The sequence below is a fragment of the Filicampus tigris genome, chromosome 6 (genome assembly GCF_054856515.1).
Source record: "Filicampus tigris isolate MCC_2025a chromosome 6, RoL_Ftig_1.0, whole genome shotgun sequence".
NCBI lineage: Eukaryota > Metazoa > Chordata > Actinopteri > Syngnathiformes > Syngnathidae > Filicampus > Filicampus tigris.
Genome location: NC_141222.1, coordinates 6,646,114 through 6,664,550, shown reverse-complemented (window position 1 = coordinate 6,664,550; position 18,437 = coordinate 6,646,114). Strand labels below are relative to the sequence as shown.

At 42.9% G+C, this 18,437-nt stretch overlaps 1 protein-coding gene and 1 long non-coding RNA gene across 2 annotated transcripts in view; both read right to left on the bottom strand.

Moving 5' to 3' along the window:
* Nucleotides 1-440: 440 nt before the first annotated feature.
* On the bottom strand, nt 441-3,258 carry LOC147145580 (uncharacterized). The gene is made up of 2 exons (XR_015087221.1): nt 2,743-3,258; nt 441-2,657 (listed from the first exon to the last, which is right to left on the bottom strand). It is a non-coding gene; the product is annotated as an uncharacterized LOC147145580 (long non-coding RNA).
* A 7,922-nt stretch (nt 3,259-11,180) lies between these two features.
* LOC147145578 (endonuclease V-like) overlaps nt 11,181-18,437 on the bottom strand; it is an 87,974-nt gene continuing 80,717 nt past the window's right edge. Inside the window, exons 9-10 of the transcript XR_015087268.1 lie at nt 11,435-11,614; nt 11,181-11,312 (exon numbers count right to left, since the gene is read on the bottom strand). The gene's annotated coding sequence lies outside the window, so the exon portion shown is untranslated. The remainder of the gene's footprint in view (nt 11,313-11,434; nt 11,615-18,437) is intronic.

The window sequence follows — 18,437 nt, the reverse complement described above, 5'->3', positions numbered from 1 at the left end:
GGGAATTAAGCCCACGCAAGTTGAATGAATGTCAACCATGTTAACCAGCACACTACCCACACCATCACCATCATGTTGATATTTACATTCACTTCCAAACATTTCAAAAGAAGACTGAGCAGTTGCAAACTCCTCAATGATCAGCTGTGGACAGTCGGACAGAGGATGAGAACTCTTTTAAAAAGGACAGAGTAAGCAAGGACAGAGGTAGGTTTTCGTCCGTCCCTCTAATCATCCCTAACCGGGTCAAGTACCGGCTGACGTGTTGTGTTGAGTTCTTTTAAAAAGCAAGACCGCCTGCTAATGTGCACAACACTGGACTGCTCTTTTTCATGTGCGTGCGTTCCCTCCCTGCATTATTGTTCTCACATACATAGTCTGCCCTCTAGTGGACGGTCATTTCAATGACGAGGAAAAAAAACACTGAAAGTTATGACCCGTTCGTTTTGCTCCAATTATTTTTATTGTGAAATAAAGAAATAATAAGTGAAAACACGCACCAAAACCCAATAGTACTGTGTTATTGAACAATCTTAAATATTCTCGTGATGTCCCCGTAATGTCCGCATCATCATCATCATCATCATCATCATCATCATCATCATCATCATTATCACCATCATCATCACATCACGACGGTAGTTGCTGGCAGCTAAAGGCGATCTTAGTTAAACAGTTGTAAACAATTCAATCCACTCAAAGTACTACTCCCAGCTGGTAAGTGGATGTGCATAGGAAATTAGCCAGCTAATGCGCTTCAAATAATGTGATGCACAAACGCTTTTGTTTTTTGTTTCCCTCCGTTTGGATGGAGCGAACCGACGGAATGGACGGACGGAAGCGCTTTAAAAGCACGAGAACGGATGAGTCGGAGGACGCAAATTTTTATGAATAAGGATGGAGGGATGAGGATCGAAGGGTATTCAGGCTGCAGATGGAGGACAGAGGACGGACCGGCAAAAAAGGGTAAAGTGCCCAGCTCTGCTTAAAGAATGAGTTAAAAAGATGATGGAAGAGTGAAAAAGAAAGAGAGCATGAGTACAGTGGAGGATCAAATGGTGTAAGTTAAGAAAGGAAGACAGTTGTGTAGATTTTAACAAGAAGTTGAGAAAAGCTCTCGGTTGTCTGAAGGAACTGGTGGATGATTGGGTTGATACGGCAACCATGATAGGGGAGACAAGCAGGAGGGTGCTTGGTATATGTTCCAGGCAGGCAAAGGAAGATACTGGGTATCGGTCATAGAACAAGGAGATTTTGGGTAGACAGAAAGAGAGATTAGCAAAAAAGAGATGGAATTGTGAGATAACTGAAGATATCCGGCAGTAGTACAAGGAGTGGACATGGGAAGACGAGAGGGAGGAGGAAAAGGCAAAACAGAAAGTGTATTGATGGAAGCTTGGACAGGAAGGAAGGAGAAAACGTGTTGTACAGACTGTCCAGACAGAGGGATCGAGCTGAGAAGAATTTGCAGCAAGTTAGAGTGATTAAAGACAGAGATTGGAACCTACTGATGAGTGAGGAAGGGGTTCTGAATACGTAGATTGAATGGGTACTTTGAGGAGCTGATGAATAGAAAAAAATAAAGATACAGGAGGACAGAGGAAGTAGAAACTGTGAGACAGGAGGTAAACCATATAAGAAAGGATTAAGTGAGGAAAAAGAGGATGAAGAGCAGAAAGGCTGTTTGTTCTGATGAGATACCGGTGGAGACATGGAAGTGCCTAGGGGAGATGATAATGGATGTTTTCACAAGATTGTTCAACCGGATGTTAGAGAATGACAATATGCCTGAGGAGTAGAGAAAAAGTGTGTAACTTGCAGTGTCGCAGCAGCTAAAGAGGAATTTGGTGATCCTTACAACGAAAACATGAGAGAGTCGTGGAGGCCAGGTTGGAGTAAGAAATGGACATTTGTGAGCAGCAGTATGTTTCATGCCTAAAAACAGCACCACAGATAACAGATATTTTTCCTGAGAATGCTGATTGAGAAGTACAGGAAAGGTAAGAAGCAGCTGCATTGTGTCTTTATGGACTTAGAGAAATGACTGCCAATGAGGGAGCTGTGGTAGTATAGGAGGAAATCTGGAGTGGCAGAGAAGGATGTCCAGGACATGTACAGGAGTCATTAGCAGTCTCTATGTTTGCAGATGACCTTGTGATTTACATTGAGAAGAGGGAGTAAATGGAAGACAACCCAGAGAAGTGAAGGTATGCACAGAAGTAGTGAGGAATGAAGGTCAGTTGTAGCAAAACAGAGTATCTGTAGGTATGAAAGAAACGCCATTGGAATGATGAGGTTGCAAGGAGTAGATGGAGAAGGTGCACGAGTTCAAGTACTTGGGATCAGCTGCTCAGAGCAATGGGGAATGTGGAAGAGAGGTGAAGACAAGAGTACAAGCAGTATGAAGGGGGAAAGTTCCAGGGGTGGTCTGTGACAAAAGTGCACCAGCTAAAGTGAAAGGAAACATTCCTAGGATGACAGCGAGATCAGCCATGTTGTATGGTTTGGAGACAGTAGCAATGGTCACAAGACAGGAGACAGAGCTGCAAGTGCAGTGTCGGAGAGGTTGAGATTCTCTTTGGGAGTGACGAGGAGGGACAGGATCAGGGATGATCTCATCAGCGGGAGAGCACAGACTGAACGGTTTGGAGCCAAATCTAGAGAGGCCAGATTGAGATGGTCTTGACGTGCACGGAGGAGGGACATTAACTATCTGTAGAAGCATTCTGGAAATGGAGTCACCTGAAATTTTGAATGTGATCGAATGGCTCCCACGTGCCTTCACGTCACGCTTGCGTGTCATGGAGTTGCAAACCAACGAGGTGGAGAAAGCTGGAGCTGGTATTTCGGAACCTCCGAGATGATGGAGAACTGCCGACCGGCGCCGATGACCGCGGTGGGTGCGACCGCTTCCCCCTCCAGTCGGGCCAAAGCGGGCGGTGAACGGCAAACGTGGCTTTGTGGCAACTACGATTGTGAAGTGAACATAACAAAAAGCACCCTGTGAAACGGAACACACATCTGCGTTTCGCCAAATCTGCCTGCTTATGCCCTGATCCAATACACCAAAATCGCATTACACCACCTGTGCTACCACTTAGACCTGGTTTTATGATACAAATGGATTCAATTGAAAGGGAAAACCGTTAACTTGGACAGTCTGATGAAACCTGTAGTTACGTATAGACTAACAATCAAGTGATGGAGGCTAGCCGAAGCTATGATACTAGGCTTTTTATTTTTCAATTTTGAGCTGCAAACTGTATTTCGTTAAGTTTAGCATCCCTGCATAAGACATTTTTTTCAGTAACCAGTGCAGTTTTAGCACAGTGAAATCCTTTGTTGAAACTATGAACAATGAATGGAATGAAAAATTCAATCATGAAATGAAAAAATTATCCTTTAACCGAGTAGGCTGAGATGAAATTTGGCTGCCTCGCGAGCACGTCACACGCATAAGGGCCGATTAGTGGGCCGGACTAAAATCTACTTCCGGCCATGCTTAGTCCAGACATTTTTTAAAATTTGTGACCCCCCCACCCCTCCGTCCGACCGGTCCGGCCCAGGGACGGATTGCCCAGCTCTGGTTGGATAAGTGGTGTCATGGTGTGGCAAGATGCAAGACGGGGAAGACCCAAATGCGAGAGGGCGAGGCATGAGGACTGGTTAGATGTTTTAATGAAAACAAAATGAAACACAATAGAACGGATACTGAGGCTTGGTGTGGTTACGGGACTTGGCTTGGCTTGTGGAGGTGACGAGGCTTGACTTGGTGACAGGACAACAGGTTCCACCGACAGCATGACATTGACAACACCAAAGACTACAACAACTAGGCCAACAGCGAATACACGACAATGACTGAACAAAAACTACCAACTTAAATACAAGCACACTGACGAGACAATGAGAGCCCGCCAATCAAGGGCCGTCGGGCCGACGTCCCGGAGGTGAAGGCGGCACCGCCAGAAGCTGGAACGGGTGGAGGCCACGGGACCAGCACTGCCGAAGCAGGAACGGGTGGCGGCCGCGCAACGTGCGCCGCCGGGACAGAAACGATGGACGCTGCTTCTGCCGAGGAGCCGCCGCAGGGGGCTGCTTCTGCCGAGGAGCCGACGCAGGGGGCTGCTTCTGCTGAGGGGCCGGCGCATTAGGCTGCTTTTGCCGAGGGGCCGGTGCAGGAGGCTGCAGCTGCCGAGGAGCCGGCGCAGGGGGCTGCAGCTGCCAAGGAGCCGGCGCCGGCACGGGGACCTGACCCAGGCGAGGGGCCGGCACGGGATCGGGAAGCTGCACCTCAGCCTGCCGCCGCAAAAGGTTGAGGAGAACAAGAAACACAAGGGGCCTAGACTACAGGTACCGGAGAACGTGGACTACATAAAACTGGTGATTTGGGACGAGATGAGGAAGGTGGCGGTGTACAAGGTGACTCAGGGTACTGAAGAGAGTTGTGTTTGAAAAACGGAGTCGAACCCTTACTTGGGCGCCGTCGCTGGCCACCCCATGGAGGCCCACTGTAGATGGCCAATCGAGTGCCCAAGTAAGGGTTCGATGAGCGGGATTCAGGAATGGGCTCATCGGAAAAAGAACAGGACAAAAGATCACTGGGTGATGGAAAACAAAAATCTGTGTCTGGTTCAGGTTCTAAATCAAAATCGGAGTTTAAAAAAACATGGGGAAAGAGAATAGTGTCATAATCAGACATAGTGGGAATGGACGAAATGGGGGAAACAGACGACGAGGAAAATTGGGTACCAACAATCCGTGTTACGTACCAGAAATCTTGCGTCGGAAACGCATTTGTTAGCGATGGTGACGGTAGCATGCACCATTTACATTATGCAATGACTGAACAAGAACTGAACAAGATTAAAGGGTGGACAGTTGGAGTAAATCTTGAAAATTGGGGAGGACTTTGTAATGTTAATATTTTAGAGAGGGCTTTGGCCTGCATAACAATACAATGACATTAAGTACGTCTGCACAAGCAAAGGAGCTATTCATTACAAGAATTTAATAGCATCCGTGCAGCATAGCTACCTGTTGGTTAGCACTTCTGCTTCACAGCAAGACATTTCTCTGTAGGGTTGGAACATAGCTTGAGAGCTTTCATGGTGTTATTTTTCCATTTTCTCTCTCCCTTGAGACTATGAATGGAACAAGCACTATGGAAAATAGATGACATGATTATTTTGGCTATTGTGGCTGACTTTAATCAGAAATGTATTTATATGAGTCACATTGACGGGTCTTGTGTGAAATAGAAGACGTAAAATTAAGGGTCAAACTCAAGTAGACTTATCTTTCATATCAACTCTGTTGTTTAACTTGTTAAATGATTTTCCCCCCCTAAATCTTTTTCCATGGGTCTTGTTTGAGATGGAGCCTATGCCAGCCAACTGGGTGAGACTGGTAGCCAATCAGTCACACGGCACTATATAGACCAGGGGTCTGCAACTTTTCACACTCAAAGAATTGCTTATGAAATCCGTGCAGTCCATCTATGTTTCAGAAAATTACATTTTATTTATTAAATGAACACATTTTGAACTCTTACAAAAAAAGTGCAGACTTGAAGGTCTCTTTCAAATCACCATGAATGACCACTTTATGCTTCATGTTTCAAGTTGGATTAAATTAAAGTCAAATACAGAGTCAATACTGTTACTCAAAACAACTGCAAAGTGGGATCCCCCCGCTGTTAGCACTGATAGCTGCGCCACCGCAGAGCGCATTTTGGGCTTCTGACGTCAATGTCAGATGTATGCGACCTGGCCGTTCAGACCACGGCCACATTGTAAAAAATTGAATATGTATCCGATTTAGGACCACCTATGAAAGTGGCAAAAAACCTTTACTTACTAAGAGGATACGATGCACGTTTTTGAGACAAATAACATGCACTTCAATCGGACACTCCCAATTTCTTTTCCCAAGCCCCACAGTGTCGCAACATAAGAATGAATGAGCCACATGTGGCTCCGGAGCCGCGGGTTGTCGATCCCTGATATAGATAATCAACCATTCACATTCATATTCACAACTACAGACATTCAAGTGTCTTTGGTGAACCTAACATAACCAAACAGCCTTTTTTTGGGGGCATGTGTGAGGAGACCAGAGCATGCAGCAAAAAAAATGCGTATACAGGGAGATAACCTCTTGAATGCGAGGCACGAACCAGATGCGCCACTGTTTGGCTTCATATTTCATTCAACCATTTTGGATAGCCCTAGTCCTCATTAGGCTTGCAAGTGAACTGGCGCACAAGCCAACTCTATGCAGGAAGGCCGGAGCCAAGATCAGAACCTCGAACCTCTCAATTGTGACACACATAACCTACAATGCAAATTCAGATTTTATATCTAAGCTTTTTCCCTTTAATGTCATTGATGTAAAATTTCAGTTCATATTCTATTTTCCAATTTAGTTACTATTTAATTGCTGACTCAATCGTGTTGGTTGAATTCTTCATAGAATATCTTGCTTGCTTTTCATGATCTATAAAATCAATGCATTAACAAATCATTCAATCAATGAGTCATTCAAACAAAAAGAAAACAAATAGAAAGAGTACAATGTTGCTTATACAAAGTTTTTATGACTCCAGAGGTTTTATTGGAATGTTTCCAATCCATGGTTATGTTTGATTTTTTTTTTCTTACTAGCCATATGACTTCATCTGACCCAGCACACGTAATGTAGCCAAATGTGAATCAGTCAGTAATTAGATAGATTTCAATATCAGAATGAGAGGGGTTAATTTACTGTCCACATATTTAGTCAAAGTCAAAGACCGCTCAAGAGACAAGGCCGTATGTATTCCTTTGCAAATGTTGTTTGTCTTTGGAGGTGATTGAGTGGATAAGGACGTGACATATGTGCTGACATCTCATTAATTCATCAGCTGTCCCCTGTGGTAGAGGAAGGAGAGAAATACTGCTTCAGTCCACAAGTGCAGCTATTCGGCATGTTTGCGCTGGGATGGCAAAACAGGGCTATGTAATGAGAGATTAGTGATGCTGTGCTCAACAAATACGCCTTAAGGTGACTGTCTGCAGAAAGAGTGTGCATTTGCTCCATTATACAGTAAGTGCATGACGAGTGATTTGTTGTGCACTGCGATTCTCCGCAGATGCTTGAACGTTGACAACAGCATCTTTCTGCTTTTCTCCTCTTTGTGGTGAGACAGCAGGGAGGGGAACTTGTGGCATGTGGCATTTACTGATCAGCAGAGTCCTACAGGAAGTATTCACAGAGGATAATGAGGTGGGATCGGCAGGCTGGGATCAAAGTGGGTGTCGACCGCGGCAGGAGGCTACTCCACAAGTCAGCCTATGAACATTTTTTTTTCAACATTCCTCTTTATACAATATGCATCTTACACTTGTCTTAGTGGGCTTCATAGCGCCACAACAGCTGCAGAGCATATACAGTATAGGATTTTCTCAGCTTGAGTGTGACAATGTGACATGCCTCAGAAGAGATTTCTCCATGGCACGAGAGCAGCAGAGGGATGTACCGTAAAAAAAGAAAAAAAAAAAAAAAAGAATAAAATCCCGATTCAGCCAAATAAATTTTACCCTTCTTTTCTTTTATCTGGTTTTGCACAAAAAAAAAAAAAGTGTTTTCCAGGTTGTGTGTCCCTACAAAAACTGTTTTTGTGGCCAAAAGAATTTCTAATAGTCACAGGTCAATTTCCTTCAATTCACAAATAGTTACAATTAATTACTGCTATGGCCTATGCTCCCAAAGAGTTAAATTATTGGAAACATACAATTAATTAGAAAAACAAGAAAATCCTAATGTGTCTAAAAGGAGTATTTTCTACTGAGCGAATTGTGCAATACCTTACTGTACAAGTATATTTACTTGACATTTTGTCTCTACTCTGAACCACCGTATACTGTATCTACCAGAGCTAGGCATTTTATTAAAAATTGAGCGTCTGTTATTCATTATCCATCTGCAGCGTGGGTACCCATCCGTCTGTCATTCGCCTTTTTTTCCGGGGCGGGGGTGAATATTACCCGGCCGGTCCGCCTTTAATTTTAAACAGGCTTCTGTTGGCAATTCCGACAAAATTTTCACTCTCAACAACAACAATTGTACAAAGAAGAGTGGTTCAATATATTAAATATACATATGTACATACACATATATACATATATAGAGCTGTCAACTGTCAGAGATTGGCTCGTGACATTTGGTTGCAACTTTTTGAGAATTTTTGTATTTAAATAATTGCTTGATTGAACATTTATGCAGGTAATCAGGCTTGGGCGTGGTGAGTGAAAATGAACTCAGCTTTCCAAAAATGGGAATAGCCACAGCTAATTCATGATTTTTTCCACGCAGGACCAGTTGGCTTTAAATTGTTTTTTTCCCTTAATAAATACAATCACCATTAAAACAAGGCATTTTTTGTTAATTGGGTTACCTTTTTTTGATATTTACATGTGTTTGATGATCTTAAACATTAAAGTGGAAAACCTATGCAAGAAAATGGGACTTTGATAAAAGAGCAAATACCTTTTCAATGTTTGCATTTATCCCCGGTGGAGAGTGGAAACACATTCCCTTAAACCTCATCCAACAGTTGTATTGCTTGTCATTCGTAGATTCACAGATGACCTGGACGAAATTCCATCTGAATTTGGGCAGGATGCAAAATAACACCCTGGACAGGTAGCCAAACATATAATCCTACAAACCCACACCAATTGCCAATTTCTCCAATTACTGAACATGCATGCTTTTGGAATGTGAGCACCCAGAGAAAACCCACGCAAGCATGGTGAGAACATGCAAACTCCAAACACAAAGGCCGGAGCTGACATTCGAACCTCAGAACTGTGAAGGAGACATATGGGGCCATGAAAGCCACGGATCAGGTGGTGACACTGATGCTTGCCACTGTAGTAATCCTTAAAGATGTGCACACACTGTACTGAGTGATGCTGCATCTAATGAGTGGATTGTAGTGCACACAGTGATTGCATGAACAGTGACAGTGACAATGCGGGCACACATATGTGATCGCCTTCAAACCAACTCTACCGCTCTCATTCACCCATTAGAGTGCATATGCACAGTATGTGCAAACACAGCAATACACACACTACTTGCATAATTGACCAGTTTGAACATAACATGCTAACACATTTGTAGAATTTTCGACTATTTTTCCCCAAGACATGACGAGCATACACGGGGGTTGGTTTCATAAACAACACTGACAAAATGTTTGGTGCATTGTGTAAATAATATTAATACTAACATTCAATTCTGGGTATAATTATTCTATTTTCTAACTGATGGTGGAAGTGAAGCTGAATGAGCCTTCAACTGCACAACCGCGCACGTGAAGTTGTACAAAAAGGAACACCGAATGACAGATGCTCTTTATATATCCGCAGGGAGCTCGGTAATTATGCGGTTTATCTGTTTTGCAGCGCAAATGAGTATGTATTCTGTTCACACTGCGGACAGCTGCTGATAGAGTGGCTCTGCCTTCTTGGGTTGCTTCATACGCAGTGTAAATTATATAGAGTGGCTCTGTCAAACAATATCAATTTGTTTTGCTCTTATATCTTACATATAGTTTACCATCAAAAATCCTGTGTAACTAGGTTGTTACAAAAGCAAATTGGCCCCAGATTTCTCGAACAATAAATGCAGCCATTTTCAGTCTTGGCTGGTTTGCTAGAAAAAAAGAAGAAACTTCTAAACTCATTGGAACTCTACTCAACTAGCAGGTTAACGAGCTCTTGAGTCTTATATACAGAGATGGACGTTCCAGGGACGGAACAGTCCCCATTTTGGGGACAGAGGATGATAAGTTGTATCGTATTACACCACAGGACGCCCTTTACACTGATGAGGAAAAAGGTGGATGGAAATTTTGTTTTGTTAACATTTAGTAAATATCTTATTCCTTTGCATTCGAAGTAAGTCCTTGTCTGGGGCATCTCAAGCGTAAAAAATCTCTCCAAACCCTCATTCATGCTCATGCCAGCGCCGCTGGCTGTAGTTCAATTTAGCATGTATGATTTTTCTCTCCAACAGACACTTATTAATTATCCTGCTATTCTGCTGTTCAAAGTTGGATGTTCTCCGCTTTAACACGGTTCCAGCCTGATGTCTGGGAAAAGCAAGATCGATCAAACAAGCACTTATTTGCAGTGTTAAACGTGCGAGTCGTGTCATTTTTAGGTTAGCTTAGCATTAAGCATGGCTCTCCATCTTTTCTCGTCATAACTTAATTTGGATTTTTAGGGCTAACTGCCCACACTATTTTTAGCAAGTGTTCAAAAGGGATCTGGCCTTGTTCAGACTGGGCCACATTATTGACCCATCTGACAGGTTGCTGTAGCAACGACGTTGGAACGGAGGCGTCGTCCCAAATTGTACCAAATCGCACTACGTACTGACCTGGTTAGTGACGATTACAGTGACGGATGAAAACCTGCTTCCGTTGGCACTTAGTCCGTCAGTTTTTCGTTCTTTGTCATTCACCAGCAAAACGAGCGTCCGTACTGAATGCTGGTGGCTGACTACTGCTGTATTTAACAGTTCAATAGATTAAGTTTGTAAATAAGTGTATGTGAGGTTTTGTAAAGCTCTCTGATATGTAAGTGGACTCCACTTACCATTTTAATCAAATGGGATTTTTCATCTGTTGTATATATATTTTTTTCGCTGGGGGTTATTAAAACAAAACCACTGTATTCAAATTTTTGATTATATTAAAAAATGTTTGAAAAAATTAATGACAGGCTTTTACTTAATTTTCTAGCTAGGAACATTAATTTCGGGCCACTTCTAACACATTTACACAGCATTTAGTCAAATCTATCTAATTGATATACTGTACTGTCTATATGAATGTGTGTACATTGTAAAAATGTGTGGATTTTTTTTTTTTGCTCTGTGCTTTCACATTTGATACGCTTATCTCTTCTTTTGCAGCCACTCACATTCTTTTACACCTGCATCATTTTTATTTCTCTTACTGTGAGCACATTGGCAGACGTATGCTCGCCCTAACAGGTTCTTAGATTTTCTTATTACACCCTATACCTGCTTGCATCTCCCACTCTCCTCTCTCTCTCTCTCTCTCTCTCTCTCTCTCTCTCTCTCTCGCTCTCTCTCTCTCTCTCTCTATCTCTCTCTCTCTCTCTCTCTCTCAGTCACTCAGCCTCTCTCCTCAGGGAACACGTTACAGCCCATATAGAGGAGGGAAGTGATTTCCATAATAGGGAGGGAGGGAGGGAGGGTATAAACCTCACAGTGGTCTGCTGTGTTAAGAGAACCTGCAAGAGAAAAAAGGTGTTTAGACAAGACAAGATCGTGGAGGTGATCAAAAACAAAAAAGAATCGACCACATGGCCACAAGGTTTGAGGTCAGTCGAATAGTAAGAATACAGTGGCTCACCTTTTTGAGTGCACACCCCTCACTTCGAAGTCGAGAGGGGAGCAGGGTGGATTGTAAATCAGATGATGTAACCTCCCAGTGGAGAAGGGGGAGTGATCACATATTCAAGGTCAGCGGTCATCGTGCTGGTTTGAGATACCCCCTGCTCCCTCTCATATCTCTTGCGTGTGTTCTGACGGGCTACAATAGCAAGACAAGGGGTGATTTTACAAACACACCGAGAGAATAAAAGAGTTGGGAAACCTCTGAATTACTTTAGGGGACAAGGGCAAAAGGAAAAGTGGATCTAATGAGGCATACTGTAAGTCAGATGGGGAAACAAGAGAGGGCACAGGTTTGAGAGGTTGACAGGTTGTTCGCAATAAAACAGTCAGTCACTGTCCACAATTACAATTTCCCTCTTTAAAGCGCCTTTTCACCGGATAACCGCCTCACTCCGCCACTCCCCCCTTCTTTCACCGTCTTTCCCTCTCTCGCTGTGCCGAGCACCGCAATAGCGTTATGAATAATTGAGGAAGCCTGAATCGGGATTGAACATTTGTGTTGCGGTTGTGTCTTTTGTTCGGTATGGCAAGCAAGCGTTCACAACAAAAAGCCCAATCAAAATGAACCCATAAAATCTCTCATCTCATGTACTATTCTGCATGCAGCAGTGTGAGAATACCCTTAAGACACACACTATCCCGTGCAGTGGAAGCCGCCGACCGAGCCGTCCCCCTTCTGGGAGAGGACTGGCTGTGCTGCACTGAGTATGTAATGCAACCGAGAAAAAATATCCACTATGAATATTCCTGAATGAGTCCTCGCGCTGGAGGGGAATCTCTTGGAATGAGCAGTGCTCCGATGGGAATAAAAAGAGCTCATTTGAGGGGTAAAAGTTGGAGATCTGTGTGAATGTTATATGAGTGTAAGGAAAAGACGAAGAGTGGTGCAGTGGATGTGGGTTTGAGAGCGCGAGGGAGGGCGAGACTGCGGCGAATGCGCGTGCATAAAAAAGTCGGCGTGTGTGCTTGGGCGTGTATTTGTGTGGACACAGAACAGGCCGAGTCCCTGCCAGAGATGTGGAACGCAAGGAAAACATTTCTGGTGCGGACGTATGAAGGAGTGCGAGGGTGTAAGTCAAGCGTACTTCCATGAGACACCAGAGTGTGAGTGTGTACATGGGAGCGCAGTTGCGTGAAATCCATGATTCATTTGTAGCTTAATTGGCTCAAATGTGCCATTCAATGATGCAGGTTCCTTGTCCCCCCCACCATATGGCTCCCTGGGAAAGAAGGTCAAATTAGAAGTGTCAAATTAAATGAGTAGCCTCCTCCTCCTTTTTTTTTTTTCATGTGATCTCTTGCTCTCTCGAGCTCTCATATACACACACACACACACACGCACCTGCCTCGTCTCCAGCTGGAAACCACACCAAAATATTTGTAATTAGGTCAAGTTCATCACTGTATTTCTATAGTTAGACAGAAACACACACTAACGCGCACACAGACAGATACATTAAACAAATAACCAGGGTTGTTCCATTCAGGGTTTTGTGAGTGTTATGGGTTATATGATCTGTTATATTAGCTGTCGCCAACGCTATTCTGAAGAAGAAGAAGATCTGACTGTCTTAAAATAGTGATTACGAATTGTAATGGCACCAGAAATGAAAATGAACGAGAAGTTGAAGAAATTTCAACTTCAGAATTTGTTTCCATGGCTGTGTAGAGTTGATTTTCACACTAAAATAGCAGCAGTGTCAGTATTTCCTGTCAGTTTCCAATCCTACAAGTACCAAGATGCCTTTTGGGTCTGTGTCGACAGACATGTTGCTGAATATTTGAAGACCTCTGGCTTACGTGTTTCAGTGGTTCAGGAACTCTGTATTGTAAGGTAGAGCTATCGTAGGATAACATGATGTAATTTATGTCCGCGTCACAGTCAGGGTAGGTCGAAAACTAAAACTCCACTGGAACATTTGTTCACATGGGTTTTCTCCCGATACTGCAGCTTCCTCGCGCACACGCTTCTGAGGTTAGTTGAAGGTTCTAAATTGCCTCTAGGTGTAAATGTGAGTGGGAATGCGTGTTCTTGTCCATATGGACCCTGCCCCTCCCCCAAAGTCAGCTGGGATATTTTCCAGCACACCCTAATGAATAATAAATAATAATAAATGTGGCAGATGGATGGATACAGTTCTGTATACTCTTTCCCACTGGTCATAAACTTTTAGTTTTCTTTCCAGAACAAATACACTGAGGAGCAATGTGGGCAGCTACATATGATGCAATTTGATTGTTAAGTTGATTACTCCGAGCAGTCAGATGCTTTGACTCCATCAGAAAGCTGTCAGACAACAAAGTCTTTGTTCACTGTTACACGTTGATCACCCTAAAGTACAGCATACGAGTCGTACTAGGAAATCTGGCATTTATCACTCAAACATAATCCAGCTCCGAGTGAAATGGTTACTGGTTTAAAGGTATTCAATTCGAAACGATAGTTTTACCGTTTCAAATCAGAATTATTGTTACTCCGTGAAGCTGGCTGTTTCAAATCGCCCAAATGAATGGCTCGTTTGTGCCCATTTTTAATGGCTCAACATGATTGTTTCAGCGAATCGAATTGGCCGGGAAATTGTGTTGACTAATAATGTATCCGGAATATTACATAATATAAAAATAAGTTGCCGTTACATAAGCAAAATAAACGGAGTTTTACTTTGTCGCTGCACAGCAGGGTTACGCGGAAATGATGGCTACCGAGGAGGAAGAAGACAGGAAGAGAATCAAAGTGATGATTCAGCAACTGAACGAAAGCCAAGAAGAAGTCATGCGGCTGCCGAAGCTCACAATGACAAGACAGACGGGAGATGCAAACGGGAAGAAGACACACAGAGCCCCGCTATAGATGTGGTGTGAGTTTCATGCTGTAAAGAGGAGCCTCAATAAAGAGATATGGGATAAAACAGTGGCGCTAAAGCAAGAAGAAAAAGCACATCTTCACTCTCTGTCCTTCGCGTAGTTTGAGTCTGTAAGACATTCTTTCAAGAAAATGATTGTTGCTCTCACACTTATACTTTGATTAACGATATCATTACCTTGTGACAAAACCACATCACACCCGTCAGTCGCAATGATTTTTACAGTCAGGTCCCTCATATTTAGTTGGTGCTACTCGCAGTGACATTACAGTTTATTGATTTTCAGAAGATTGTGTGAGATACAGTATCACAATCTTTTAACATATTTGCTTTAGTTTTCTCGACATCACAAAAGGAATAAAAATGCGGCATTATCCTTGTTATTGGCCAACAGTCTGTCGCGGTTCGCAACAAAGATCAACGGGATCATCTTCAGCCCCAAATGCCACCTTCTCTTCACAGTCTCACTTCCACTCTCCTGGAAAACCTGCAATATGTTGCAAACACAGCTGCCTGCTCCCGCTACAGAGAACACATCACAGCAAACCTCCCTCACCTCTACTGGCAGCCCATATAGCAAAGATCCTCCTCATCACCTCCCAAGCTGTGAACAATGTCGCTCCCTTACACCTGACTAATCTCCTCCACTCGCCGCCTCCGTTCCGCTGACGCAAACCTTCTCACCCCCATCATTCAGATAAAGTACCGAACTGTGCGGGACAGAGCGTTTGCCACCGCCACCCTAACCCCGTGGAACTCCTGCCCCTTGACATCCAGAGGTCCGACACACCTCATTTCAAAGCCGACTCCAATCCCGCCTGTTCAAAGATCACCCATAACATCTGACCATCCATTACTGTTACCATTTACTTGCTTTTTGATGACTTTTGTAATTATTATGATTGTTGCTACTATGGCTGACTGCAACAGACTGAATAAGACCAAAGTATGGCAACATGGACTGAAAGTCTTTTTTGTCGGCAGTAACACAATTAAAAAAAAATTGATAGAACCAATTTTTGGGGGTTCTTTTATGGACCACAGCGAGCAACTGTACAACAGCCTTGCCAAATGTTTATGGTGGCGATAAAGTGTGTAGCAAAGCAGCGGTTTGTTTTTAAATCAGTTACTGCACAAAAGAAAAAGCCTGACTCATGCTGGCGACTCACCGGTGCAGTCTTTAAATTCTTCCCGGAAAGATAAGAATGCTAAGTTATGATTGACAGGTGTCACAGAGGTATTATTTCATTTCAGAATGCAACGTGTATTCAACTGGTTGTCGTTAGCAGTGGCGTAAAAGTGCACTGCTTCGTACTGAGAGCTGTTTCTAAAATCCTGACTCACTCTCATGTCTTAAACTACAACCGCAATGCTAGACATACAGTTTTCAACCAAGAGAGAGGTCTCTTTTAGCCATCTTGATATCACTCTAGCCTCAAATGATGTTTTGGTGTTCTGCTATGGGAAACGAGCACACGGGATCACAAGCAGATCCATCCATGACAGAGACTAACTTCCCTGTCAGTTTCTCTCACCAATTACTGCTCTCATGTCTCACAGGGAGAAGAGTAGAGCCCTGTGCACACTAAAAAAAAAAAGGAATCCTCCCCTTCACTAAGCACATATACAGTATGTAGCTCAATGACTCATTAAAGTATCATCTTCTGGTCTTATCTCCTGAGTACACCGTCCGCAAGGTGCCGTTGGCCTCTCCTTTCTATTTAACCGCGCAAACGACAGCCAGTACAGAGCTACTGACCGGTGGGTCAATATCACTATGAAGTGCATTTGGTGGCTTCATCAGAGGCACTCAGTCATCCTAACAGAATAACGAAGCTCCGAGGTCTTATTATACACTATACTGTACTTCCAAAAGTATTTGCTCACCTGCCTTGACTCACGCATGAACTTAAATGACTAAGCCATTCAATATGTTATACGAGTTCAATTTGACGTTGGTCCACCCTTTGCAGCTGCAACAGTTGCAAATCTTCTGGGAAGAGTGTCCACAAGGTTTAGGAATGTGTTTATGGGATTTTTTTACCATGTTATCCAGAAGCACATTTGTTGTACGAGAAGGCCTGGATCTCACTCGCCGCTCTAATTCATCCCAAAAGCGCTCCATCGGGTTGAGGTCCAACTAGAACAAAGGTACAACTTCTACATTCATTTATCTCAACTATAACAAAATGATTTATTTTTATTCCACAGACAAAAATAAGTAATTTACACAAAAATTCAACTGCTTTCAGAGAAAGTGGCTCCAACAGTATGTCACCAAAAAATACAAACCAATAACAAAATAGAACAATATTATTGAATAGAGATTTGCGCCACAAATAAAATCAGATCAAATTTGTTACTTTCGTTTTAACACACAAATCATTTTTAGCATAATTATGTCACAATACACTTTGTATAAATATGGTCCCACATCGTCCACTCATAAATAATGGAAAACACACCATTTAATAAAACATGAACATTTTAGTCACCAGACCTCTGAAACGTGAAAAAGAGCCTCATTTAAGGGGTTTATAAACTACGTCCATGTTCGGATTTCCTGAATGGAGCACTCTGCCCCATCTGCCTGCAACATCTCGTAAGTAGTGAGTGTGAGTGTACGTGTGTCAATGTATGCTTCAAATTATAGTACAAAAACTTCGGTTTTGCTACTGAAACTGGAAAGGGAAGTGGGAATGGTGTGGTGTCCTGGTTGTAGATTAAACTAGGGTGGGAATGAACGAATGAGTGAAGAAATGTGAAATGTGTGTGCATGGTGCGCGGCAGTGTGACCGTGTGTGCTGAGAGGGTAAGAGCAGTGCGCAATTCCTCACGTGCGCATCTCATCGGGAGCATGATCCCCCTTCCACCTAACTTGGTGATGTTTGGAGTTCTGTAGCGACTGACTTGGCAGAAAGTTCAGTTGGCAACCTGTTTGCATTATGCACCTCAGCATCTGCTGATCCCCCATTGGTTTTCATGGTCTACCACTTTGTGGCTGAGTTGCTGTCATTACCAAACACTTCTACCTTCTTATAATACAGATGATAGTCGACTGTGGAATATTTGGGAGCAAGGAAATTTCGCGACTGGGTGTTACAGCCAGAAATTCACTGAGCTCTTGAGAGTGAGCCATTCTTTCACAAATGTTTGGAAAAAAGCAGTCTGCATGCCAAGCCATGTCCGCATGTGTTTCATTCATTTGATATTTCACTTTTGTTTTTCGTTAGATGTGCAGGTTTTTGGCATGTTCCGCACATGTGCAATAAGTAGGATTGCCATCTCCCTGAAAAATAATTAAGGGACACCTCATTGGCAGAGACGGTCGACCTGACTTCCTTCAACCTTCCTTGCGTGACTACACAAATTAAGCAATATCTTGGTCAAAATGACCAATTTGCATCAGTTGATCCTACCACCAATATACGTTGGTTGAAAAAACTATCCTTTCTAGATTGGTTGTTTTAACCAAAGGATCGGACGGACACATAACTAACAACTAGATTTTTTGATCATCTGACCAATCCCTTTTTAGGATGTACCCCGACCGATAAAATAAGCGGATTCTGTATCGTCATACTCGTGCATGAATGTGCTGTCATCTCATTGGTCACAGAGCAGGGGAGGGCCTAGAACCGTTACCGTAAGTTGCCATATAAAGGGAAATGTTGTTCATTAAATTCCACGGACATTTTACAGACTATTTTTGACTCTCACGATATTACAGGACAAAGTGCGTCCACAACTTATTTGATGAAAGCAGTTATTTTGATCATGTGTATTCTATTTGCAAACTGACTATTTTGCATGCATCACTGTCCTCCCTGCCAGAGGACGTCAGGTACGCAGAGACTGTTGATATTTTTAAGAGGAAGCTCAAGACATACCTTTCTACTTTGGCTTTTAAATAATTGCTCTTAGTCTCTTACTGCTCTTATCCAATTTTATTGCTTTCAATATTAGCTCCAGTGTTATCATTAAGGGGGGGCCTGTATTTTGATATTTTTAGTGTACAGCACTTTTGAGTTGCATTTTATGCGTGAAAAGTGCTGTATAAATAAATTTGATTTGATTATGGGGTAGCTTCCATTT